At 43.4% G+C, this 26,273-nt stretch overlaps 1 protein-coding gene and 1 pseudogene across 10 annotated transcripts in view; both read right to left on the reverse strand.

The window, feature by feature from the left end:
* nalcn (sodium leak channel, non-selective) overlaps positions 1-26,273 on the reverse strand; it is a 272,502-nt gene that overhangs the window by 149,726 nt on the left and 96,503 nt on the right. The gene's annotated exons all lie outside the window — the stretch shown is intronic.
* Positions 1,750-7,695, reverse strand: LOC129816448 (glial fibrillary acidic protein-like; annotated as a pseudogene).

Consider the following 26,273-nt stretch of genomic DNA (forward strand, 5'->3'; position numbering starts at 1 on the left):
TAATAAAAAATGAAAATCTGCAATGTCTTTTGAGTCCATAAGTATTCAACGCCTTTGTTATGGCAAGTCTAAATAGATTCAGCAGTTAAAATATGCATAACAACCACATAATAAGTTGCATGGACTCAATAAAGTGTTTAACATAATTGTTGAGTGACTACCTCATCTATGTACCACACACATACAATTATACGTCTCCAACTTCAGTGATTTTTGCAGTTCGTTCCAGTCATTGGCAGCAGAGAACTGGAAGGAAAGGCGGCCAAAGAGGTGTTGGCTTTGGGGATGACCAGTGAAATATACCTGCTGGAGCGCGTGCTACGGGTGGGTGTTGCTATGGTGACCAGTGAGCTTAGATAAGGTGGAGCTTTACCAAGCAAAGACTTATAGATGACCTGCAGCCAGTGGGTTTGGCAACGAACATGTAGCGAGGACCAGCCAACGAGAGCATACAGGTCGCAGTGGGGGGTAGTATATGGGGCTTTGGTGACAAAACGGATGGCACTGTGATAGCCTGCATCCAATCTGCTGAGTAGAGTGTTAGAGGCTATTTTGTAAATGACATCGCCAAAGTCAAGGATCGGTATGATAGTCAGTTTTATGAGGGTATGTTTGGCAGCATGAGTGAAGGAGGCTTTGTTGTGAAATAGGAAGCTGATTCTAGATTCTTTGGATTGGAGATGCTTAATGTGAGTCTGGAAGGAGAGTTTACAGTCTAGCCAGACACCTAGGTAGTTATAGTTATCCACATATTCTAAGTCAGAACCGTCCAGAGTAGTGATGCTTGACGGGCGGGCGGGTGCGGGCAGCGATCGGTTGAAGAGCATGCATTTAGTTTAACTAGCATTTCAGAGCAGTTGGAGACCACGGAGGGAGTGTTGTATGGCGTTGAATATCATTTGGAGGTTTGCTACATAGTGTCCAAAGAAGGGCCAGATGTATACAGAATGGTGTCGTCTGGGTAGAGGTGGATCAAAGAATCACCAGCATCAAGAGCGACAACATTGATATTTACAGAGAAAAGAGTCGGCCCGAGAATTGAACCCTGTGGCACCCCCATAGAGACTGCCAGTGGTCCGGACAACAGGCCCTCCAATTTGACACACTGAACTCTATCTGAAAAGTAGTTAGTGAACCAGGCAAGGCAGTCATTAGAGAAACCAAGACTGTTGAGTCTGCCGATAAGAATACAGTGATTGACAGAGTCGAAAGCCTTGGCCAGGTCGATGAAGACGGCTGCACAGTACTGTCTTTTATTGATGGCGGTTATGATATCGTTTAGGACCTTGAGCGTGGCTGAGGTGCCCCCGTGACCAGCTCGGAAACCAGATTGCATAGTGGAGAAGCTATGGTGGGATTCGAAATGGTCGGTGATCTGTTTGTTCACTTGGCTTCTGAAGACATTAGAAAAGCAGGGCAGGATGAATATAGGTCTGTAACAGTTTGGGTCTAGTGTGTCTCCCCCTTTGAAGAGGGGGATGGCCACTTTCCAATCTTTACGAATCTCAGACGATACAAAAGAGAGGTAGAACATACTAGTAATAGGGGTTGCAACAATGGCGGTGGATAAGTTTAGGAAGAGAGGGTTCAGATTGTCTAGCCCAGCTGATTTGTTAGGGATTCAGATTTTGCAACTCTTTTAGAACATCAGCTGTCTGGTTTTGGGTGATGAGGGGGGGGGGGGGGGGGGGGGGGGGGGGTTGGGGGACTTGTAATCATTTTGGACTAGGGAGTTTTTCAGGTGCTGAGCATAGGCAAAATCCTAGAGCAAAACCTGGTTCAGTCTGCTTTCCACAAGACACTGGGAGATTAATTCACATTTCAGCAGGACAATAACCTAAAACACAAGGGCAAATATACACTGGAGTTGCTTACCAAGAAGAAAATGAATGTTCCTGAGTGGCCGAGTTGCGGCTTTGACCTAAATCTGCTTGAAAATCTATGGGATGACTTGAAAATGGTTGTCTAGCAATGATCAACAACTCATTTGACAGAGTATGAAGAATTGTGAAAAGAATAATGGGCAAATATTGTACACTCCAGGTGTGAAAAGGTCTTAGAGACTTACCCAGAAAAACTCACAGCTGTAATCGCTGCCATAGGTGATTCTAACATGTATTGACTCAAGGGTTTGAATACTTATTCAAATTCAATATTTCTGTTCCATTTTCAATAAATTACAGAAAATGTCTCAAAGCATGTTTTCACTCTGTCATTATGGGATATTGTGTGTAGATGGGTGACAAACAACCTATTTAATGCATTTTGAATTCAGGCTGTAACACAACCAAATGTAGAATAAATCAGGAGGTATGAACACTTTCCAAAGGCACTGTAAATGGAAAGATAGGAAGGAGAGGTCTGGGAGACAGCTGGGGAAGAGTCACTATTACTGCTCCGTGCTGGAAGGAATCGCATCACTGTGGGTATTGGGAGTGCTGTGTCAGTGTTTCTCAACCTCTTGTACCAGGGACTGGCAAGCTATAGTTGTTCCCCGGTAGAACTCACTGAATCAGTGTCAGCTAACCATCTCAGGGACCGGTCCACATCATCTCCTTGATAATGTGAATTGTAGCTAGTGCTGAGAGATTAGTGCTTTTTGAGGTCGGTTTAGTTTCGGTTCGATTCTTCAAAAATAATCACTTTTTTTATTTCAAATATATATATTTTTTCCATTAAATCACTATGTGGGTTGAATGCTGTAACAACACTGAATAAAACAATTAATATAAGTCCCATGATGGTAGTGACTGCCCATTTCTGCTTATCACTTATTAACAATCATTTATTAACATTACTTTAATAACATATTTCAGTTGTTGTGTATTTGAAGACTTTATTTCATTCCAAGTCATCATCTCATTTCTATAGAGCTTGTCACGCCCTGACCTTAGAGAGCTGTTTTATTTCTCTAGTTGGTTAGGTCAGGGTGTGATGTGGGGTGGGCATTCTATGTTTTGTATTTCTTTGTGTTTGGCCGAGTGTGGTTCCCAATCAGAGGCAGCTGTCTATCGTTGTCTCTGATTGGGAATCATACAGACTTTTATGACTGCAGAATACTGTGATCATGTATTTTTAGGTAGATACCTCGCAGCAACTAATTTCTATCACTCTCTTGCGTATTCTTCTGTCTCTTTAAGCATAAAAAAACACAGATGGACAAGTATAAACACCATGGGACCACGCAGCCGTCTTACCGCTCAGGAAGGAGACGTGTTCTGTCTCTTAGAGATGCACGTACTTTGGTGAGAAAAGTGCAAATCAATCCCAGAACAACAACAAAGGATATTGTGAAGATGCTGGATGAAGCAGGTACAAAGTATCTATATCCACAGTAAAACGAGTCCAATATCGACATAACCTGAAAGACCGCTCAGCAAGGAAGAAGCCACTGCTCCAAAACGGCCATAAAAAAAGCCAGACTATGGTTTGCAACTGCACATGGGGACAAAGATTGTGCTTTTTGGAGAAATGTCCTCTGGTCTGATGAAACAAAAATTGAACTGTTTGGCCATAATGACCATCTTATGTTTGGAGGAAAATAGGGGAGGCTTGCAAGCCGAAGAACACATCCCAACTATGAAGCACGGGGGTGGCAGCATCATGTTGTGGGGGTGCTTTGCTGCAGGAGGGACTGGTGCACTTCACAAAATAGATGGCATCTTGAGGCAGGAAAATGATGTGGAAATAGTGAAGCAACATCTCAAGACATCAGTCAGGAAGTTAAATCTTGGTCGCAAATGGGTCTTCTGAAAAAGTGTGTGAGCAAGGAGGCCTACAAACCTGACTCAGTTACACCAGCTTTGTCAGGAGGAATGGGCCAAAATTCACCCAACTTATTGTGGGAAGCTTGTGGAATATATAAATACCAGCAACAGTGTGTGAAAACCTTGTGAAGACTCTGTCATTGCCAACAAAGGGTATATAACAAAGTATTGAGATAAACTTTGTTATTGACCAAATACTTATTTTCCACCATCATTTGCAAATAAATTCATTAAAAATCCTACAATGTGATTTTCTGGATTTTTTTTTCTCATTTTGTCTGTCATAGTTGAAGTGTACCTATGATGAAAATTACAGGCCTCTCTCATCTTTTTAAGTGGGAGAACTTGCACAATTGGTGGCTGACTAAATACTTTTTTGCCCCACTGTATATATAAAATATGTGTAAACCAGTGTTTCTTTTGAAAATGTCAAACTTCTCTGGCTAGTTAGTATACATTCATGTAAACGTCCTCAGTTGTGTTACTTGGTAAGAGGTTGGCAGGCATGGTCAAGAAAGCGGACATATGGGGCTCGACTCAGGTGGTGTGTTGCTTAACATCCCCTCCCAAGATGCCCAGCCTGGTCTCTTCTCAATCCAGCAGCTCCCTGTAAGTGATATCTGTGTCTAGCTTCAGCTTGATGTGAAGCATCTCCTGGTAGTTCTTTGGGAAATTGCTCATCTCTAGCTTGGTCTTGCACAGCTGGTTTTCCAGGTGGGCAATGATGTCCTCTAGCGCGCCAATGTTGCCCAGATGGGCATTCTCCATGTTCTCCAACTGCATCTCAATGACAGCGTTCTGGGCCTTCAACCCGTTGATCTGGTTCTGGAAGTCTGTCACGTGGTTGTGGAAGGTGGTGATCTCCTCCTTCATGTTCTTCATCTGGTCCTCCTTCTTGCCAAAGACATCCTTGAGCTTCTCAAAGTTGCCCTTGTACCACTTCTCCTCCTCCTGGACGTTGCTGGCCATGGCAGCTTTGATCTCCATTCATGTTTGGCACAGGTAGGCAGCCAGGGCTTGTCTGATTCCAGCTTGGCAGTCACCTTGGAGTCCACAATCTACTTGAGGAGGTCAGCCACCTCCTTATCATGGAGCTTCTTGAGGAACGGGATCTCGGCCACCAGCTTCTCTACGTGCCTCTCCAGGTCGGCCCTCTGCAGCGTGGCGTCGTCCACGTTCTTCCGGAACTCCCTCAGGATCATCTCTGCCTCATCCCGCAGAGACAGCTCCTCCACCAGTTTCATCCTCCACACCTCCACCTCCTTCTCAATGTAGCTCCTCTCGATGTCCACCGCGCCCTTTGCCTGGGTCAGCGCCTCAATCAGATCCCGTATTTCCTTGAGTTTGAGCTTGTACTCTTCCCCAATGCTGCTGGGGTCCCCCTGGTAGATGCACTTCAGATAATCCAGTTCCGCCTGCAGTTGGCCATTCCTCTGTTCCAATGTCTGAACATGAACCTGTAGCCTGCAAAGTGTACGTTCAGCTCCTGCATCTCGTCAGCATGCTAATTGTGGAATTCAGTTACCACCTCCACTGCTGTTGCAGAGCCATCCTGGTAGCCGGAGCATCCACGGCTGACTGTGCTTGGGCAGTGGGGTGGAGATGGGTTTAGTTGCTGCTGGGTCATGCTGGAAGAAGATCCACTCACGGCCAGGGTCTTGGAGCAGGAACCATTACCTCTCATGTTTGCAGTGTGGAGGACAATTGTTGAAGGATCTAGAGGTTTGGTTGCTGTAGGATCTGGTTCAAACGTAGAATCTGTTTGCTTGTGTGTTGAGAATAGTTCCACCACCGAGGAAGGCTTGTTTCCCTTTGCTGGTCAACCTTGCGCTCTCAAATCGCCAGGGGGGTAGAGTGGGGTCTGAAATGATTGACACCCTTGTTAAAGATGCCCAATAATGACTTTATAAAATAAATAATTCAAATAAAAAGCTGTATTGTATAGCAAAAAAAAAATTGAAATTATACTATGATAAACTAATACAATTTCTCAGAGAAATATTTTTTTCTCTCAAAAAAGGTAAGGTTGACAATTACATAAAGATTGTTCTAAATAAAGCAGTCAAAAGTTTAGTTTTTGGTCCCAAATTCCAAGCATGCAATTACTACAGTCGTGGCCAAAAGTTTTGAGAATGACACAAATATAAATTTTCACAAAGTCTGCTGCCTCAGATTGTATGATGGCAATTTGCATGTACTCCAGAATGTTATGAAGAGTGATCAGATGAATTGCAATTAATTGCAAAGTCCCTCTTTGCCATGCAAATGAACTGAATCCCCAAAAAAACATTTCCACTGCATTTCAGCCCTGCCACAAAAGAATCAGCTGACATCATGTAAGTTATTATCTCGTTAACACAGGTGTGAGTGTTGACGAGGACAAGGCTGGAGATCACTCTGTCATGCTGATTGACTTCGAATAACAGACTGGAAGCTTCAAAAGGAGGGTGGTGCTTGATATCATTGATCTGCGTCTGTCAACCATGGTTACCTTCAAGGAAATACGTGCGGTAATAATTTATTTGCGCAAAAAGGGCTTCACAGGCAAGGATATTGCTGCCAGTAAGATTGCACCTAAATCAACCATTTATCGGATCATCAAGAACTTCAAGGAGAGCGGTTCAATTGTTGTGAAGAAGGCTTCAGGGCGCCCAAGAATGTCCAGAAAGCGCCAGGACCATCTCCTAAAGTTGATTTAGCTGCAAGATCGGTGCACCACCAGTACAGAGCTTGCTCAGGAATAGCAGCAAGCAGGTGTGAGTGCATCTGCACGCTCAGTGAGGTGAAGACTTTTGGAGGATGGCCTGGTGTCAAGAAGGGCAGCAAAAAAGACACTTATCTTCAGGAAAAACATCAGGGACAGACTGATATTCTGCAAAAGGCACAGGGATTGGACTGCTGAGGACTGGGGTAAAGTCATTTTCTCTGATGAATCCCTTTTCCAATTGTTTGGGGCATCCGGAAAAAAGCTTGTCCGGAGAAGACAAGGTGAGCGCTACCATCAGTCCTGTGTCATGCCAACAGTAAAGCATCCTGAGACCACTCATGTGTGGGGTTGCTTCTCAGCCAAGGGAGTGGGCTCACTCACAATTGTGCCTAAGAACACAAATAAATGAATAAAGAATGGTACCAACACATCCTCCGAGAGCAACTTCTCCCAACCATCCAGGAACAGTTTGGTGACAAACAATGCCTTTCCAGCATGCTGGAGCACCTTGCCATAAGGCAAAAGTGATAACTAAGTGGCTCGGGGAACAAAACATCGATATTGTGGGTCCATGGCCAGGAAACTCCCCAGACCTTAATCCCATTGAGAACGTGTGGTCAATCCTCAAGAGGCGGGTAGACAAACAAAAACCCACAAATTCTGACAAACTCCAAGCATTGATTATGCAAGAATGGGCTGTCATCAGTCAGGATGTGGCCCAGAAGTTAATTGACAGCATGCCAGGGCGGATTGCAGAGGTCTTGAAAAAAAAGGGTCAACACTGCAAATATTGACTCTTTGCATCAACTTCATGTAACTGTCAATAAAAGCCTTTGACAGTTATGAAATGCTTGTAATTATACTTCAGTATTCCATAGTAACATCTGACAAAAATATCTAAAGACATTGAAGCAGCAAACTTTGCGAAAATTAAGATTTGTGTCATTCTCTAAACTTTTGGCCACGACTGTACATCAAATTTGTATTTCAGATTATTTCGTGCCCAATACAAATTCACGGTAAATAATGTATTGTGTCATTTTGGAGTCACTTTTATCGTGAATAAGAATAGAATATGTTTCTAAACACATCTATATTCATGTCGATGCTACCATGACTTTGGATAATCCTGCATGAATCGTGACTAATGACGAGTGAGAAATTTACAGCAGGGTCAAAGATCATGCCCCAAAGACATGCTAGCCTCCCCTCTTATTGGTAATGGTGAGAGGATAGCATGCCATGGGGGTATGATCTTCATGATATGACACAGACAGAGACGAGAGATAGAGAGAGGGAAGGAAAGAGAGATGGACAGCTCTGTAGCTCCGGAGGGATGAGGAAAAAGTGGAAAGGTTGTCTGTCGATCTTCGTCTCCTGGCACCTATACAGCTATATCAAATCAGGCAGCTCCGGGGTTGGCCACGCACGCACACGAACAGTAGTTGGGATTGAACGTGACCACGCAGTTTGACATTTCAAGCTATCAGACGCTCTCTCCCCACGGATGTTTGGGCTGAAGGGGAGTGTGTGTGTGTGTGTGTATGCGAGTGTAAGTCTTACACTATTAACTGAGGGAGTGAAGGCCATATTTTTACCTCTGTAAATCAGTCTGCCGGTCTCCCAAACGTTCGTTCACACACACACACACACACACACACACACACACACACACACACACACACACACACACACACACACACACACACACACTCTGTCTGCCTGCTCCCCTGCCTTCACCAGTCACCCACCCTGGATAGAAGAGCTCTATTGTCTATCCCCCCTATCTTTATTTCATCTAAAAAAAAGACATACAGAAACACTGTCAAACACCCGGGGTGACATGGCCTACTTTGAGAAGCCGTAAGTGTCTGTGTGTGTGTTCACATGGGTGTGTCTGGTAAATATGGGAGCGGGATGTCAAAATGAATTTAACAGCCCCAATTGTGAGACACGATAGCTCTTTCACTCCGTTTGATGCTATCTATTTTGCTCCCCCACATGTTGGAGGGTTGCTTATTAGTGCCACTTCTCATGAGTCTTTGAAACGTCAGGTGTACACCCACACCGACACCCACACCCATACACAGCTTCTCGTGGCTTGGCAACATCAGGTGCTAAGGCTGACACACAATTAGTGTATGTTTTGGCAGAAAGCCTGGAAAAAATGTCACTTTTCAGCCTCGAATCAAACAGCAAAGGAGGACGGCTCCTTAAGACATCTCACATGTAGCCTCGAGCATCTTCACAGCACAATATTTACTTTCAAATCAATGGAACTTTTCAAACCTAGTGCGATCCTAGTGAGTTGCCCTTAAGCCCTTATAAATCAATTGAAAAAAGCATTGAACTTAACCAATATCAAATACAAAACTGCTCCACGACAAAATGTCAATAGTAATGGTTATATAGATAAGATATGCAGATATTGCTGTACAAGTAGATAAAAGGCAACCTCTTCATATACACTGAACAAAAATATAAGTGCAACATGTAAAGTGTTGGGCCCATGTTTCAGGAGCTGAAATAAAAGATCCCAGAAATGTTCCATATGCACAAAAAAAGCTTATTTCTCAGAAATGTTGTGCACAAATTTGTTTACATCCCTCTTTGTGAGCATTTCTCATTTGCCAAGATAATCCATCCACCTGACATGTGTGGCATATCAAGAAGCTGATTAAACAGCATGATCATTACACAGCTGTACCTTCTGCTGGGAACAATAAAAGACCACTCTAAAATGTGCAGTTCTTACTTACAAGACCTTAACCAACAACACAGTTATAAGAAAAAGATGTGTTAAGTAAAAATAAGAAATCAAAGTAACAAATAATTAAAGAGCAGCAGTAAAATAACAATAGCGAGGCTATATAGAGGTGGTACCGGTACAGAGTCAATGTGCGGGGGCACCGGTTAGTCAATGCCACAGATGTCTCAAGTTTTGAGATGTCTCAAGTTTTGAGGGAGCGTGCAATTGGCATGCTGACTGCAGGAATGCCCACCAGAACGGTTGCCAGAGAATTAAATGTTCATTTCTCTACCATTAGCCACCTCCAATGTTGTTTTAGAGAATTTGGCAGTACTCCCAACCGGCCTCACAACCGTAGACCACGTGTAACCACACCAGCCCAGGACCTCTACATCCGGCTTCTTCACCTGCGGAATCATCTGACATCAGCCACTCGGACAGCTGATAAAACTGTGGGTGTGCATAACCGAAATATTTCTGCACAAACTGTCAGAAACCGTCTCATGGAAGCTCATCTGCATGCTCGTCGTCCTCATCAGGATCTTAACCTGACAGCAGTTCGGCATCGTAATCGCCTTCAGTGGGCAAATGCTCACCTTCGATGGCCACTGGCACACTGGAGAAGTGTGCTCTTCATGGTTGAATCCCGGATACAACTGTACCGGGCAGATGTCAGACAGCGTGTATGGCTATGTGTAGGTGAGCGGTTTGCTGATGTCAACATTGTTAACTAAGTGTCCCATGGAGCGGTGGGGTTATGGTAGGGGCAGGCATAAGCTACGGACAACGAATACAATTGCATTTTATCGCTGGCAATTTGAATGCAGTGACTAGATCCTGAGGCCCATGGTCGTGCCATTCATCCGCCACCTTCACCAGTTCCTGCAATATCCAGCAACTTCGCACAGCCATTGAAGAGGAGCGGGACAACATACCCACAGGCCACAATCAACAGCCTAATCAACTCTGAGTGAAGTCGCTCTGCATGAGGCAAATGGTGGTCACACCAGATACTGACTGGTTTTCCGATCCACGACCCTACCTGTTTTTAAGGCATCTGTGGCCAACAGATGCATATCTGTATTCCCAGTCATGTGAAATCCATAGATTAGGGCCTAATGAATTTATTTCAATTGGCTGACTTCCTTATATGAACTGTAACTCAGTAAAATCTTTGAAATTGTTGCATGTTGCGTTCATATTTTTGTTCAGTGTAATATGTGAATAATGTTATTTCATCAGGCCTTAGTTACATATGATTCCTCTTTTATTACAGGTTAGCCTAGTAATTCTCATGTCAGTCAAGAATAATCCTCTTGTCTTGCGACAGGTGGTGTAACTCCCACGTGAAGCTAATCCCTCAAATGACAGTGCAGAGGTAGCTGTGGTTTTTGATGTAAGACTATGGAAAAAGACAGCAGCATCATCAACAAAATGTTGTCCGTGTCTCAAAGCGATGAGCCCAAACACAAACTTTTTCATCCCTGGCAAATTTTTTGGCTGGAGCCCGCATTGCCATCGTTGCTAATAATTACTTTGGATATGTGTGCGTTCCTATCAAAGTAAGTGCCTTACTACATCACCCTTATAGTTTCTGTATATCGTGTTCTCGTTTCTACTGTAGCATACCACATGTATGTATGGAGCATAATGTATGCACTGTTTTATTCACGTTTTCAAGTACAGGTGACAAATCATGCATTCCAATTCTTACATACAGTTCAAGTCGGAAGTTTACAAACACTTAGGTTGGAGTCATTAAAACTCGTTTTTCACCGAATCCAAAAATGTCTTGTTAACAAACTATAGTTTTGGCAAGTCGGTTAAGACATCTACTTTGTGCATGACACAATACATTTTTCCAAAAAAAGTTTACAGACAGATTATTTCACTTATAATTCAGTGTATCACAATTCCAGTGGGTCAGAAGTTTACATACACTAAGTTGACTGTGTCTTTAAACAGCTTGGAAAATTCCAGAAAATTATGTCATGGCTTTAGAAGCTTCTGATAGACTAATTGACATAATTTGAGTCAATTGGAGGTGTACCTGTGGATGTATCTCAAGGCCTTCCTTCAAACGCAGTGCCTCTTTGCTTGACATCATGGCAAAAAATCGAAAGATATCAGCCAAGACCTCAGGTAAAAAAATTGTAGACCTCCACAAGTCTGGTTCATCCTTGGGAGAAATTTCCAAATGCCTGAAGGTACCACGTTCATCTGTACAAACAATAGTACGCAAGTATAAACACCAAGGGACCGTGCAGCCGTCATACCGCTCAGGAAGGAGACGCGTTCTGTCTCCTAGAGATGAATGTACTTTGGTGCAAAAAGTGGAAATCATTCCCAGAACAGCAGCAAAGGACCTTGTGGAGTTAACAGGTACAAAAGTATCTATATCCACAGTAAAATGAGTCCTATATCGACATAACCTGAAAGGCCGATCAGCAAGGAAGAAGGCACTGCTCCAAAACCGCCATAAAAAGGCCAGGCGACGGATTGCAACTGCACATGGGGACAAAGATCGTACTTTTTGGAGAAATGTCGTCTGGTCTGATGAAACAAAAATAGAACTGTTTGGCCATAATGACCATCGTTATGTTTGGAGGAAAAAGGGGGATGCTTGCAAGTCAAAGAACACCATCCCAACCGTGAAGCAAGAGGGTGGCAGCATCATGTTGTGGGGATGCTTTGCTGCAGGAGGGACTGGTGCACTTCACAAAATAGATGGCATCTTGAGGTAAGAAAATGATGTGGATATATTGAAGAAACATCTCAAGACATCAGTCAGGAAGTTAAAGCTTGGTCGCAAATGGGTCTTCCAAATGGACAATGACACCAAGCATAGTTCCAAAGTTGTGGCAAAAATAGTTTAAGGACAACAAAATCAAGGTATTGGAGTGGCCATCGCAAAACCCTGACCTCAATCCTATAGAGAATGTGTGGGAAGAACTGAAAAAGCATGTGCGAGCAAGGAGGCCTACAAACCTGACTCAGTTACACTCAACTTATTGTGGGAAGCTTGTGGAAGGCTACCCGAAACATTTGTCCCAAGTTAAACAATGTAAAGGCAATGCTAGCAAATACTAATTGAGTGTATGTAAACTTCTGACCCACTGGGAATGTGATGAAAGAAATAAAATCTGAAATAAATCATTATTTCTACTATTATTCGGACATTTCAGAATTTGTATGTGTATGCAAACTTCCGACTTCAACTGTAGATTGCAATGGACACATATGATGAGTGTAAAAAAAAATTTTTTTAAGGTTGTACTGATTTTGCTGAGCTAATGTTCAGCTAATTGCAAGCTATGTGTGGTGCCACATTTTTTTGACATCATGCAATGCATTCTGGTTGCCACCTAAACGTCTGTCAAGCCAAAGATGTTATAACAAAATGAGGTGAAGGGATGGCTCACTTGTCTTTCGAGTAAACTTCCAGCAGTTAATGATGGAAGCGAATGATGGTAGAAGACACACCCACATCAACATGCATACTACCCAACTCATCTTGTAACCTACAGCGACGCGCACAAACGACCCATTGTCGGATTACTTTTAAAAAATGTAAGTGAGATCACCCGTGATGTGATGAATTGTAAACAGTAATTAGCCAATTCATATTATGGTTTCTGTCAGCCGTGAGATAGCTAAATATGACAGCGTGTGCTCGGTCACTCTTTCCTCAGTTAGCACATTCGCTAATGTAGCTTTAATTCTCTGGTTTGGATGAGAATTGTGTCATACCGTCACTACTTCTGTGAATGTCTGAACATTGAATCCAGACATAAACTGCTCAGACTGAGGACATACCATTGTGAAGACTGTTTGTGCAAAATGTTTCTGTGAAAAAACAGTGTGGCCAGCTCAAACGCTGACTCTTGTGTCAACCGTAACTTGATGTTCTAAATAAGTGTTCTAATCACACCGGTTGGAGCGTACGCTGCAGGGACCACTGTAGAATGATCTCACCGGTGTGTTTGTACGTGTTAATATGAAACAGACAGACAGAACCTGCCCATCTAAAAAACTAGTTGGTGAAAAAATAATACAATGAAAGTAATGGCCTTTCCCCTTCAGAATATCTACCCATCCCCATTATAGAACATAGTCTATCCCCATTCTAGAATACAATGCCATTCTAGAAGAGGAACAGCTAGATTTCCGATGGTGCCGTAATGCAAATTCACCCTCCAATGCAAAGCAGCAACAGAAAGACATACAGACCATGGTGGCATCTTTTCCTGCTGCTTCTGCTAGCTCAAGACTGTCAAAAAGGGAAACTGGCACACTAGATGGCAAAAAGTGGCACGAGGTGACAGTGAGTGAGTGAGGAGTGGGTGAGTGAGTAGGTGAGTGAGTAGGTGAGTGAGTGAGTGAGTGAGTGAGTGAGTGAGTGAGTGAGTGAGTGAGTGAGTGAGTGAGTGAGTGAGTGGGTGGGTGGGTGGGTGGGTGGGTGGGTGGGTGGGTGGGTGAGTGAGTGAGTGAGTGAGTGAGTGAGTGAGTGAGTGAGTGAGTGAGTGAGTGAGTGAGAGTCTGTATGATTGCTAATGAGGCGGGGTAATAGAGCTGGAACCAGGAAGAGTTAGGGGTCAGTGTTGCAGACGGAACAGACTGTACTGAATCAATAACCCCTGGGGCTGGGTTATCCATAGTACTGTACTTATTGATTTCTGGGGCAGGGTCAGGGGGATGGGGGCTGAGGCAGAAGACTGGGGCCTATGGGCAAGGGAATGGGGGCCAGGGCTCTAGGCTGGGGCCTGGGGGTGGTGAGTGTTAGGGCAGCCTCACCTCGACACGTATTGGAACACTGGTTCAGAATCCACAGAAGAAACCATTTGGAGTTCCATCTTTGTTTCACATTGCAAATGTAGGACACCTGTCTGTCAGTCAGTCTGTCTGTCAGTCAGTCCCACATTTTTATCCTTAACGTTTGTTAGGGATACAGAGATGAATCAACTAATTACAGAGATTCATCTACTTAAGCCTCTCTCAATGTCTCTGGGTTAAATGCGGAAGAGACATTTCAATTGAATACATTCAGTTGGATAACTGACTAGGTATCCTCCTTTCCCTTTCCCTTTCCTCTCTCACTCACACTCCCCACCCCCCTACATCTCTCTCTCTCACTCACTCTCCCTCTCCAACCACCCTCTCTGTGCAGACTCTGTCATAGTTATGCCAATTGTAATTATGGTCTGGGAAAAAGCCAGGGGCTAAATAGCACGTACGAGGTCTGTGGAGAGAGAGACAGGAGACCCCATGAACCTCTTGTACCTCATCTCCACTAGGAGACTCGCTGCTGTTAACAACATTGCATTTGCACAGCGACTAACCACAATGTGTTGTGGGAATAGTGTTCGGCATTTGTCCTGACTGGATGGCCTTACCAGGACCCTAGAAACCACAAACTAAATATGTATCCATGTCAGGCCACGTGGTCAGGTAAAAGCTCCTGCCCCTAAATGTACAGTGCCTTCAGAAAGTATTCACATCCTTTCACTGTTTTACACATTCTGTTGTGTTACAGACTGAAATGAAATGTTTGTCACTGGCCACACACACTAATCCATCAATTGAAAGTGGAATTAGGTTTTTCTAAATTTGTACAAATTAATTCAAAATGAAAAAATGAAATGTCTTGAGTCAATAAGTATTCAATCCCTTTGTTATGGCAAGCCTAAATAAGTTCAGGAGTAAAAATGTGCTTAACAAGTCACATAATACGCTGCATGGACTCACATTGTGTGCAATAATAGCGTTTAACATGATTTTTGAATGACAACCTTATCTCAGTAACGCACACACAACATTATCGGTATGGTCCCTCAGTCGAGCAGTGCATTTCAAACACAGACTCAACCACAAAGGCCAGGGAGGTTTTCCAATGCCTCGCAAAGAATGGTACCCATTGGTAGAAAAAAGCAGACATTGAATTTGAGCATGGTGAATTAATGACAGCTTGGATGCTGTATCAATTAACACAGTCATTGTAAAGATACAGGCAAACTTCCTAACTCAGTTGCCGGGAGGGAGGGAAAGGAAGCCGGTCAGGGATTTCACCATGAGGCCAATGGTGACTTTAAAACAGTTAGAGTTTAATGGCTGTGATAGGAGAAAACTGAGAATGGATCAGCCACATTGTAGTTGCTCCTCAATACTAACCTAAACATGCATCCTGTAAGGCAACACGGCACTAAATTAATACTTCAAAAAAATTTGCAAAGCAATTCACTTTTTGTCCTGAACACAGCGTTTTGTTTGGGGCAAATCCAAAACAAGACATTGCTGAATATCACTCTCCATATTTTCAAGCATAGTGGTGGCTACATCATGTTATGTGTATGCTTGTAATCGTTAAGGACTGGGGAGTCTTTCTGGATTAAAAAAATTATGGAATGGAGGTAAGCACAGGCAAAATCCTAGAGGAAAACATTGTATAACTTCTTTGGGCGAGGGGGCAGTATTTTGACGTCTGGATGACAAGTAAACTGCCTGGAACTCAGGCCCAGAAGCTAGGATATGCATATAATTGGTAGATTGGATAGAAAACACTGTAAAGTAATGTCTGTGAGTATAACAGAACTGATATGGCAGGTGAAAACCTGAGGAAAATCCATCCAGGAAGAGGGATTTTTTGATGTGGGGGATTTTCAATTGAATGTCTATTGAGTATTTAATGGGTTAGGACCCAGATTGCAGTTCCTATGGCTTCCACTAGATGTCAACAGTCTTTAGACATTGTTTCAGGCTTGTTTTCTGAAAAATGAAGAAGAATGAGACCTTTCTGTCAGGGGATTGGGGAAACATGAAGTGCATGCAGTTTTGTGTGCGCGCCCTTCGTTGTTTTTCCTTTCTATTGAATACACTATTGTCCGGTTTAAATATTATAGATTATTTTAGATAATTGACCCCCTGAGGATTAGATATAAACATCGTTTGACATGTTTCAAAGAACTTTACCGGTACTATTAGGATGTATTCGTCTGCATGTTTTGACCGCCTTTGAGCCAGTGGATTACTGAACAAAAGGCGCCTACAAAACAAAGTTTTTGGGATATAAAGAGGGAATTTATCGAACAAAACGAACATTTATTGTGTAGCTGGGACTCTTGTGACTGCAACCAGATGAAGAGCTTCACAGGTAAGTGATTAATGTTATCGCTATTTCTGACTTTCGTGACTCCTCTACTTGGTTGGAAAATATTTCTATGCTTTTGTAAGCGGGGCGCTGTCTTCAGATAATCGCATGGTATGCTTTCACCGTAAAGCCTTTTTGAAATCTGAGTGGCTGGATTAACAAGAAGTTAATCTTAAACCGATGTATAACACTTCTATTTTTAGAAATGTTTATTATTTCTGTATTTTGAATTTGGCGCTCTGCAACTTCACCAGATAATGTCGAGGTGGGTCGCTAGCGGCACGCCTGCGCCAGACAGGAGAACCTAAAACACAAGGCCAAATCTACATTGGGGTTGCTTACCAAGAAGACAGTGAATGTTCCCGAAGTGGTTGCAAGATGGCGTCGACAGAAGTGGCAGCTCTGCTTCTAGCTCCTAAGCAACTTTGCAGTATTTTGTTTTTTTGTGTGTTATTTCTTATATTATTAGCCCATAAAAAAACGTTTGGATATCAGAGCGGCGGTAACTCACCAGCATTATGACCAGGAACACGACTTTGCCAAATTGGCTCCTTTGCTCATACCCCCCCAGCAGAGAAGAGGTATTTGGAGTGGACTTCTTGTCCGACACAGGAGGCGTGCACACCATCTACCGCTTCTGAGTATATTACTCGCTAAAGTTCAGTCTCTGGACAATAAAGTAGAAGAGCTCAGGGTGAGGATCTCCTTCCAGAGAGACACATCAGGAACTGTAACATACTCTGTTTCTCTGAATCATGGCTCTCTCGGGATATACAGTCGCCGTCCATACAGCCAGCTTTGTTCTCAGTACATCGCGCAGACAGGAATAAAGAACTCTCTGGGAAGAAGGACGGTGGTGTATGTTTCATGATTAACTACATATGGTCTGATTGTGATAGCATACAGAAACTCAAGTCCTTTGGTTCACCCGACCTAGAACACCTTACAACCAAATGCCGACCGCATTACCTTCCAAGAAAATTATCTGTGGTTATAATCACAGCCGTGTATATTCTACCTCAAGCCAATACCACGATGGCACTCAAGGACCTACACTGAACTTCATGCAAACTGGAAACCACAAAACCTGAGGCCGCATTTATTGTAGATGGGGATACTAACAAAGCAAATTTGAGGAAAACGCTACCAATGTTATATTCACAGATTGACTGTAGTACACACTCTGATAAAACACTCGACCACTGCTACTCCCCTTTTCAAAATGTCTACAAGGCCCTCCCCTGCCCTCCATTCAGCAAATTAGATCACAACTCCATTTTGCTCCTCCCTTCCTATAGACAGAAAGTCAAACAGGAAGCACACGTACTGAGGTCTATTCAAAGCTGTTCTAACCAATCGGAATTCATGCTTCAAGACTGTTTTGACCCCGCAGACTGGGATATGTTCCTGGTAGCCTCTGAGAATAACATTGACGTATACACGGACACGCTGACTGAGTTCAATAGGAAGAGTATAGTAGATGTTGTTCCCACTGTGACAATTAAAACCTACCCAAACCAGAAACTGTGGATAGATGATAGATTTGTGCAAAACTGAAAGCGCGAACAAACCATTTAACCATGGCAAGGTGACTGGGAATATGGTTGAATACAAACAGTGTAGTTATTCCCTCCGTAAGGCAATCCGGGTGGTGCAGTGGTCTAGGGCACTGCTTCGCAGTGCTAGCTGCGCCACCAGAGTCTCTGGGTTCGCGCCCAGGCTGGGCTGGGTTCGCGCCCAGGCTCTGTCGCAGCCGGCCGCAACCGGGAGGTCCGTGGGGCGACGCACAATTGGCATAGCGTCGTCCGGGTTAGGGAGGGTTTGGCCGGTAGGGATATCCTTGTCTCAGTATGTAAAAAATGTAATAAAATGTATGCACTCTACTGTAAGTCGCTCTGGATAAGTGCGTCTGCTAAATGACTAAAATGTAAAAAAAATGTAAAATGTAAATGCAATCAAACAGGTAAAACGTCAGTACGGAAACAAAGTGGAGTCACAATTCAACGGCTCAGACATGAGACGTATGTGGCAGGGTCTACACACAACCATGGATTACAAAAGGAAAACCAGCCACATCGTGGACAACGATGTCTTCTTCCCGGACAACCTAAACACCTTCTTTGCCCACTTTGAGGATAACACATTGCCACCGACGAGGCCCGCTTCCAAGGACTGTGGGCTCTCATTCTCTGTGGCCGACATGAGCTAGACATTTAAGCGTGTTAACCCTCACAAGACTGCTGGCCCAGACGGCATCCCTAGCAGCGTCCTCAGAGCATGAGCAGACAAGCTGGCTTGAGTGTTAACGGACATATTCAATCTCTCCCTATCCCAGTCTGCTGTCCCCACTTGCTTCAAGATAACCACCATTGTTCCTGTACCCAAGAAAGCAAAGGTAACTGAACTAAATGAGTATTGCCCAGTAGCACTCACTTCTGTCATCATGAAGTGCTTTGAGAAGCTAGCTAAGGATCATATCACCTCTACCATACCTGACACTCCAGACCCACTTCAACTTGCTTAGCGCCCCAATAGACCCACAGACGATGCAATCGTCATTACACTACACACTGCCCTATCCCATCTAGACAAGAGGAATACCTATGTAAGAGTGCTGTTCATTGACTATTGACTACCCTCCAAGCTCATCATTAAACTTTGGCCCTGGGTCTGAACCCCGCCCTGTGCAACTGGGTCCTGGACTTCTTGCCAGCCCACCCCAGGTGGTGAAGGTAAGAAACAACATCTCCACTTTGCTGATTCTCAACACAGGGGCCCCACAATGGTGCGTCCTCAGCCTCCTCCTGTACTACCTGTTCACCCACGCCTCCAACTCAATCATCAAGTTTGCAGACGACACAACAGTAAAAGGCCTGATTACCAACAATGACGAGACAGACTACCGGGAGGAGGTGAGGGCCCTGGCGGAGTTGTGCGAGGAAAATAAACTCCCCCTCAAAAACGTAAAAACAAAGGAGTTGATCATGGACTTCAGGAAACAGCAGAGGGAGCACACACCTATCCAAACCGACGGGACCACAGTGGAGAAGGTGGAAAGCTTCAAGTTCCAAGTACACACTGACAATCTGAAATGGTCCACCCACACAGAAATTTGGCTTGGCCCCTAAGACCCTCACAAACTTCTACAGATGGACAATTGAGAGCATCCTGTCGGGCTGTATCACCACCTGGTACGGCAACTACACCGCCCACAACCGCAGGGCTCTCCAGAGTGTCATGCGGTCTGCACAACGCATCACCAGGGGCAAATAACCTGTCATCCAGGACACCTACAGCACCCAATGTCACAGGAAGGCCAAAAAGATCAACAAGGACATCAACCACCAGAGCCACGGCCTGCTCACCCCGCTTTCATCAGGAAGGCCAGGTCAGTACAGGTGCATCAAAGCTGGGACCGAGAGACTGAAAAACAGATTCTATCTTAAGGCCATCAAACTGTTAAATAGCCATCACTAGCCGGCTCCGCCCAGTTACTCAGCCCTGCACCTTAGAGGCTGCTGCCCAATTTATATAGACATGGAATCATTGGCCACTTTAATAATGGAACACTTTAATAGTCACTTTAATAATGTTTACATACTGCTTCACTCATCTCATAAAGTTGAAGTCGGAAGTTTACATACACTTAAGTTGGAGTCATTAAAACTAGCTTTTTAACCACTCCACAAATTTCTCGTTAACAAACTATAGTTCTGGAAAGTCGGTTAAGACATCTACTTTGTGCAGGACACAAGTCATTTTTCCAACAATTGTTTACAGACAGATTATTTCACTTATAATTCACTGTATCACAATTCCAGTGAGTCAGAAGTTTACATACACTAAGTTGACTGTGCCTTTAAACAGCTTGGAAAATTACAGAAAATGATGTCATGGCTTTAGAAGCTTCTGATAGGCTAATTGACATCACTTGAGTCAATTGGAGGTGTACCTATGGATGTATTTCAAGACCTACCTTCAAACTCAATGTCTCTTTGCTTGACGTCATTGAAAAATCAAAATAAATCAACCAAGAACTCAGAAAAAATCTGACTATCTTCTAAATATGTGTACGTGACCAATAACAAGTTTTGACTTAAATCGACTTGAAAATCTATGGCAAGACTTGAAAATGGTTATGGTTGTCTTGCAATGATCAACAATCAATTTGATATTGATTGAAAAATTATGGGCAAATGTTGCACAAACCAGACGCGAAAAGCTCTTAAGAGACTTACCCAGAAAGACTCACAGCTGTAATCACTGCAAAAGAGGCATCTACAAAGTATTGACGCAGTGGTGTGAATATTCATGTAAATTAGATATATAAAAATGAATTAGTACATATATATTTTATTTAACCTTTATTTAACTCGGGAAGTTAAGACGTAATTGTCAATACATTTGCCACATTGTCTAAAAACACGTTTTCAATTTGTCATTATGGGGTATGGTGTATAGATGGGTGTGAAACATTTTGAATTCAGACTGTAACAACTAAATGTGGAATAAATCATGGGGTATGAATACGTTCTGATGACACTGTATTCTCACAGCGTGTGGTTATTTTTGCCAAACAAGAAATATCCACAACACCTACAAGCCAAAACAACAAACTATTTTGAGTAGTAAACTCGGTTAGACAGTTCCCCTCTACAGCATCATGTCAGATTAGGAGTTGTACAGGACACGTTCACACTTCTTGGGGGCTCATCCGGGATCGTATGTACATTGGCATCAACGGCAACCAATCCCATCGCTGAGATGATGCATGTCATGGCTATTTCTGTTCCAAGCTATTTCTGTAGCAGTCATCACCTCAACAGGGAACTCTACAGTGTCCTGATCTGGTTCCAGAATGAGCAGGTGTTTTCACAATTACCTGCTGCATCGCAGTGGACACATAGTCAGACGGGAAAGACGAACACGCGTAAAGACAGGTAGATGGACGGACGGACAGTGAGATTGACAGGTAGACAGAGAGACGGTCAATCACACATGGATCGACCAAATAACAAACAGACAAAAAGGCATACAGACAGACAGAGAGAGAGTGAGAGAAGGAAGAATGGACAGACTGACAGGCATGCACGCACATGTACAAGTAGGAAAACAGACAGACAGACGGACACACCAAATGCAGACTGACAGAAAAGACAGACAGTGCAGGTAGAGCCCACCTGCCAGCCCTAGAATGTTCTAATCGCATGATGACCAATTACTCTAAAGGCTGCCAGAGCGGAAAACAACACCACAATTCACTTCCCCCGCAAACGTACAGAGACAGCATAGGCCCCGAGATTGAACTGCAATGTCTGCCTGTCAACTCTCCACAATTCTCGTCTGAAAGCAACGGGTGTGATTGCTCTTCAGGTGCCAGGTAATTATGCCCGTCCACAAATGGCAGTCTTACACTGAGAATTCCCCGAAACAGTGCTGACGGTCCACGTGTCATTGACTGTCTCTCCGTCTGTCTGTCAATCAAATCAAAGTTTATTTGTCACGTGCATCGAACACAACAGGTGTAGACGTTACAGTGAAATGCTTATCTACAGGCTCTAACCAACAGTGCAAAGAAGGTATTAGGTGAACAATAGGTAAGTAAAGAAATGAAACAACAGAAAAAAAGACAGTGAAAAATAACAGTAGCGAGGCTATATACAGTAGCGAAGCTACATACAGGCACCGGGTTAGTCGGGCTGATTGAGGTAGTATGTACATGAAGATATGGTTAAAGTGACAATGCATATATGATAAACAGAGAGTAGCAGCAGCGTAAAAGAGGGTTTGGGGGGGGCACACAATGCAAATATTCCGGGTAGCCATTTGATTACCTGTTCAGGAATCTTATGGCTTGGGGGTAAAAACTGTTGAGAAGCCTTCTTGTCCTAGACTTGGCACTCCGGTACCGCTTGCCATGCGGTAGTAGAGAGAACAGTCTATGACTTGAGTGGCTGGAGTCTATGACAATTTTTAGGGCCTTCCTCTGATACCGCCTGGTGTAGAGGTCCTGGATGGCAGGCAGCTTAGCCCCAGTGATGTACTGGGCCGTACTCACTGCCCTCTGCCCTCAATTGCGGTTGGAGGCCGAGCAATTGTCGTACCAGGCAGTGATGCAACCAGTCAGGATGCTCTCGATGTTGCAGCTGTTTCCTGAGGGGGAATAGGCTTTGTCGTGCCCTCTTCACGACTGTCTTGGTGTGTTTGGACCATTCCAGTTGGTTGGTAATGTGGACACCAAGAAACTTGAAGCTCTCAACCTGCTCCACTACAGCTCTGTTGATGAGAATGGAGGCGTGCTCAGTCCTCCTTTTCCTGTAGTCCACAATAATCTCCTTAGTCTTGGTTACGTTGAGGGATAGGTTGTTATTCTGGCACCACCTGGCCAGGTCTCTGACCTCCTCCCTGTAGGCTGTCTCGTCGTTGTCGGTGACACTTTTGTGTCGTCTGCAAACTTAATGATGGTGTTGGAGTCGTGCCTGGCCATGCAGTCGTGGGTGAACAGGGAGTACAGGACGGAACTGAGCACGCACCCCTGGGGGGCTCCAGTGTTGAGGATCAGCACAAATGTTGCCTACATTTTTTCAGTTTGGATGATTGTGTTATGCTGTAGATCCTTTTGTGAATGTTCTTTACATTGCATCTAAAAGTGAACTGCTCACATTCTGGACATAATTTTGTAAGGACTGTGTTTGTTAATAGTTTCTGAAAGAAGTGTGGCCAGCTCAAATACTGATTGTTGCGTCATTCGAAACTGGCCGTTCTAAATAAGCAATCTAATCACACCGGTTTGATCGTACACTACAGGGACCACTGTAAAATGATCACACCTGTGTGTGTTGATACGTGTGAAAAGGTTAAATAAAGGACAAACCGTGGCTGCCTTCCAAGCAATGGGAACCTCCCCAGAAAGGTGAGACAGGTTAAAACGGTTGAAGAAAGGCTTGGCAAAGATAGGGGCAGCAACCTTAAAGAAGAAAGGGTCTAAACCATCTGAGTCAGATGGTTTTTTGGGGTCAAAATTCAGGAGCTCTTTTAGCACCTCAGACTCAGTGACTGCCTGCAGGGAGAAACTTTGTAGTGGGGCAGGGGGGAAAAAAAGGGACAAGCATAGTCGCATTAGAAGGGGTGGGAGATGAGATGTTGGACGGGCAAGGATGCATGACTGAGTCAAATAGGAATCCTGACTTAATGAAGTGGTGATTAAAAAGCTCAGCCATGTGCTTCTTGTCAGTAACAACCACATCATCAACATTGAGGGACATGGGCAGCTGTGAGGAGGAGGGTTTATCCTCCAGGTCTTTAACCGTTTTCCAGAATTTCTTGGGGTTAGACCCACAGAGAGAGAACTGCTCCTTAATAACTTCTTGTCAATAGGTGGAGCTGTTAGCACTATGTTTTCTTGACGTTCCCAAATTAAACTGCCTCGTACTCAATTCCTGCTCGTACAATATGCATATTATTATTACTATTGGATAGAAAACACTCTCTAGTTTCTAAAACCGTTTGAATTATGTCTGTGCGTGAAACAGAACTGGACTTAGAGCAATTTCCCTATGTGGAGTTGAGAATGCAGAATTGTCCAACCTGTTCTCAGACCTGTGTATTACTCTGCCTGTCTTCTATTGGTTGAGATGCACTGCATACGCCTTCCCCTGGGTGTCATCGAATAGAGGGCCTTGAAATGGAGTCTATAGGCAGATCCGAAAGTCTATAAATTGATTGGAATCGATATGTCCCCTCTTTTGATTCTTCGCTCTGACGCAGGGAGGACCTTGGCATGTCGTTTTAGAAGCTCCTGTTTTAGCTCCTAGATATATCCGGCTCTGTTTTTATTCGATATAGGCTTTAAAGACATCATAATCTTGTTATTTTAAACGGAGTTATTATATCAGTTTATGTCAGTATATTGCGATTTTCGGGTATTTCATTTTCTGGCGTTGTAGGAAGTTGGGTATCTCTCTCTCGCATGCTATTGTTTACTGCTAATTGCAACGTGGAAGATGACTTTCTCCAACCCAGCAACGATTCTTTTGGACAAAGGACACCTATCCCAAGATTCTGATGAGAGGTCATCAAAAAGTAAGAACTATTTATGCTGATAACTCATTGTTCTGTTGAAAAAAGTCAAATGCATAAGATGCCATTACTTGCAGTGTAGCCTTGCTTTATCGCACGCTGTATTGCGCAGTAACGTTAATTTAAAAAATGTAATTCAGCGATTGCATTAAGAACTAATTTGTCTTTCAATTGCTGTCCAACCTGTATTTTTTTTGTCAAGTTTATGAATAGTTTCGATAAGAATAGGTGCCTTTCCAAGATGGCGCCGGACAGATTGCTTGAGGATTTGGACACTATTCTCATTGTATAAGCACGATTTGTGCCGCTAAATATGCAAATTTTCGAACAAACTCTATATGCATTGTGTAATATGATGTTACAGGACTGTCATCTGAAGAATTCTGAGAAGGTTAGTGAAAAAATGTATATATTTTGGTGGTTTATACGTTATCGCTATTTTTGCCTTGAATCAATGCCGGTGTGATGTTTGCTATTGTGGTAAGCTAATATAACGCTATATTGTGTTTTCGCTGTAAAACACTTAGAAAATCTGAAATATTGGCTGGATTCACACGATCTGTCTTTCATCTGCTGTACGCTGTGTATTTTTAAGAAATGTTTTATGATGAGTAATTAGCTAATACACGATGGCCTCTGTAGTTATTCTAGTCGCTTTGGTGAGAGTTGGGATGGTGGCTGCAATAGTAAACTCTGATTTATACCTGAAATATGCACATTTTTCTAACAAAACATATGCTATACAATAAATATGTTATCAGACTGTCATCTGATGAGGTTGTTTCTTGGTTAGTGGCTATTTATATCTTTATTTGGTCGAATTTGTGATAGCTACTGATGGAGTAAAAAAAATGGTGGAGTAAAGAAGTGGTGTCTTTTGCTAACGTGGTTAGCTAATTGATTTACATATTGTGTCTTCCCTGTAAAACATTTTAAAAATCCGAAATGATGGCTGGATTCACAAGATGTGTATCTTTCATCTGGTGTCTTGGACTTGTGATTTAATGATATTTAGATGCTACTATTTACTTGTGACGCTATGCTAGCCTATGCTAGTCAGCTTATTTACTGGTGGGGGTGCTCCCGGACACGGGTTTCTGAGGAAGTAGAGGTTAAAGTAACTAATTTTGGCCTTCCGGAAAGCCTGAGTGCACTTATTTTTCATTTGCTTGAATGAGAGCCAGTAAGCCTGAGTATGCATGTGCCGAGCCTTTCACCAAATGCAATTCTTGAGGTGGAGTAACTCTGCAAGATCACGGTCAAACCAGGGGCTGAACGTGTTTTTAATTCTAATGTTCTTTATGTGGCATGTTTGTTAACAATACCACTGAAAATATCAAAAAAGAAGGTACAAGCGTCTTCAACAGAGGGGATCAAGCTGATTCTATACCATTTTACAGAGGCCAGTTCATGAAGGAAGGCTTGCTTTTTAGCAAGCATCTATAACAAATAGGAACAGGTCATTTCACTGAGCAGCTATTACGAACACAGGCTGTAAAACAGTGATCACAAAGGTCATTACAGAAAACACCAGACTGATACCTATCAGGATGATTTGTGAGGATAACATTGAAGAGAGTAGCCTTTTCTGAGTCATACCTTGTGGGATTGGTAATAATCTGAGAAAGATTTAGGGAGTGACAATGCTTTAAGACTTGGTCAGGTGGTTTAAGCATGTCCCAGTTTAGGTCACCCTGCAGGACAAATTCAGACTTAGTGTAAGGGGCCAGGAGAGAGCGTAAGGCAGGTAGGGTACAGGCCAGTGCTGATGGAGGGCGATAGCACCCAGCAAAAGTCAACAAAGAGCTATTTTAAAGTTTAATGCTT

The sequence above is a fragment of the Salvelinus fontinalis genome, chromosome 19 (assembly GCF_029448725.1).
Source record: "Salvelinus fontinalis isolate EN_2023a chromosome 19, ASM2944872v1, whole genome shotgun sequence".
NCBI classification, from domain to species: domain Eukaryota; kingdom Metazoa; phylum Chordata; class Actinopteri; order Salmoniformes; family Salmonidae; genus Salvelinus; species Salvelinus fontinalis.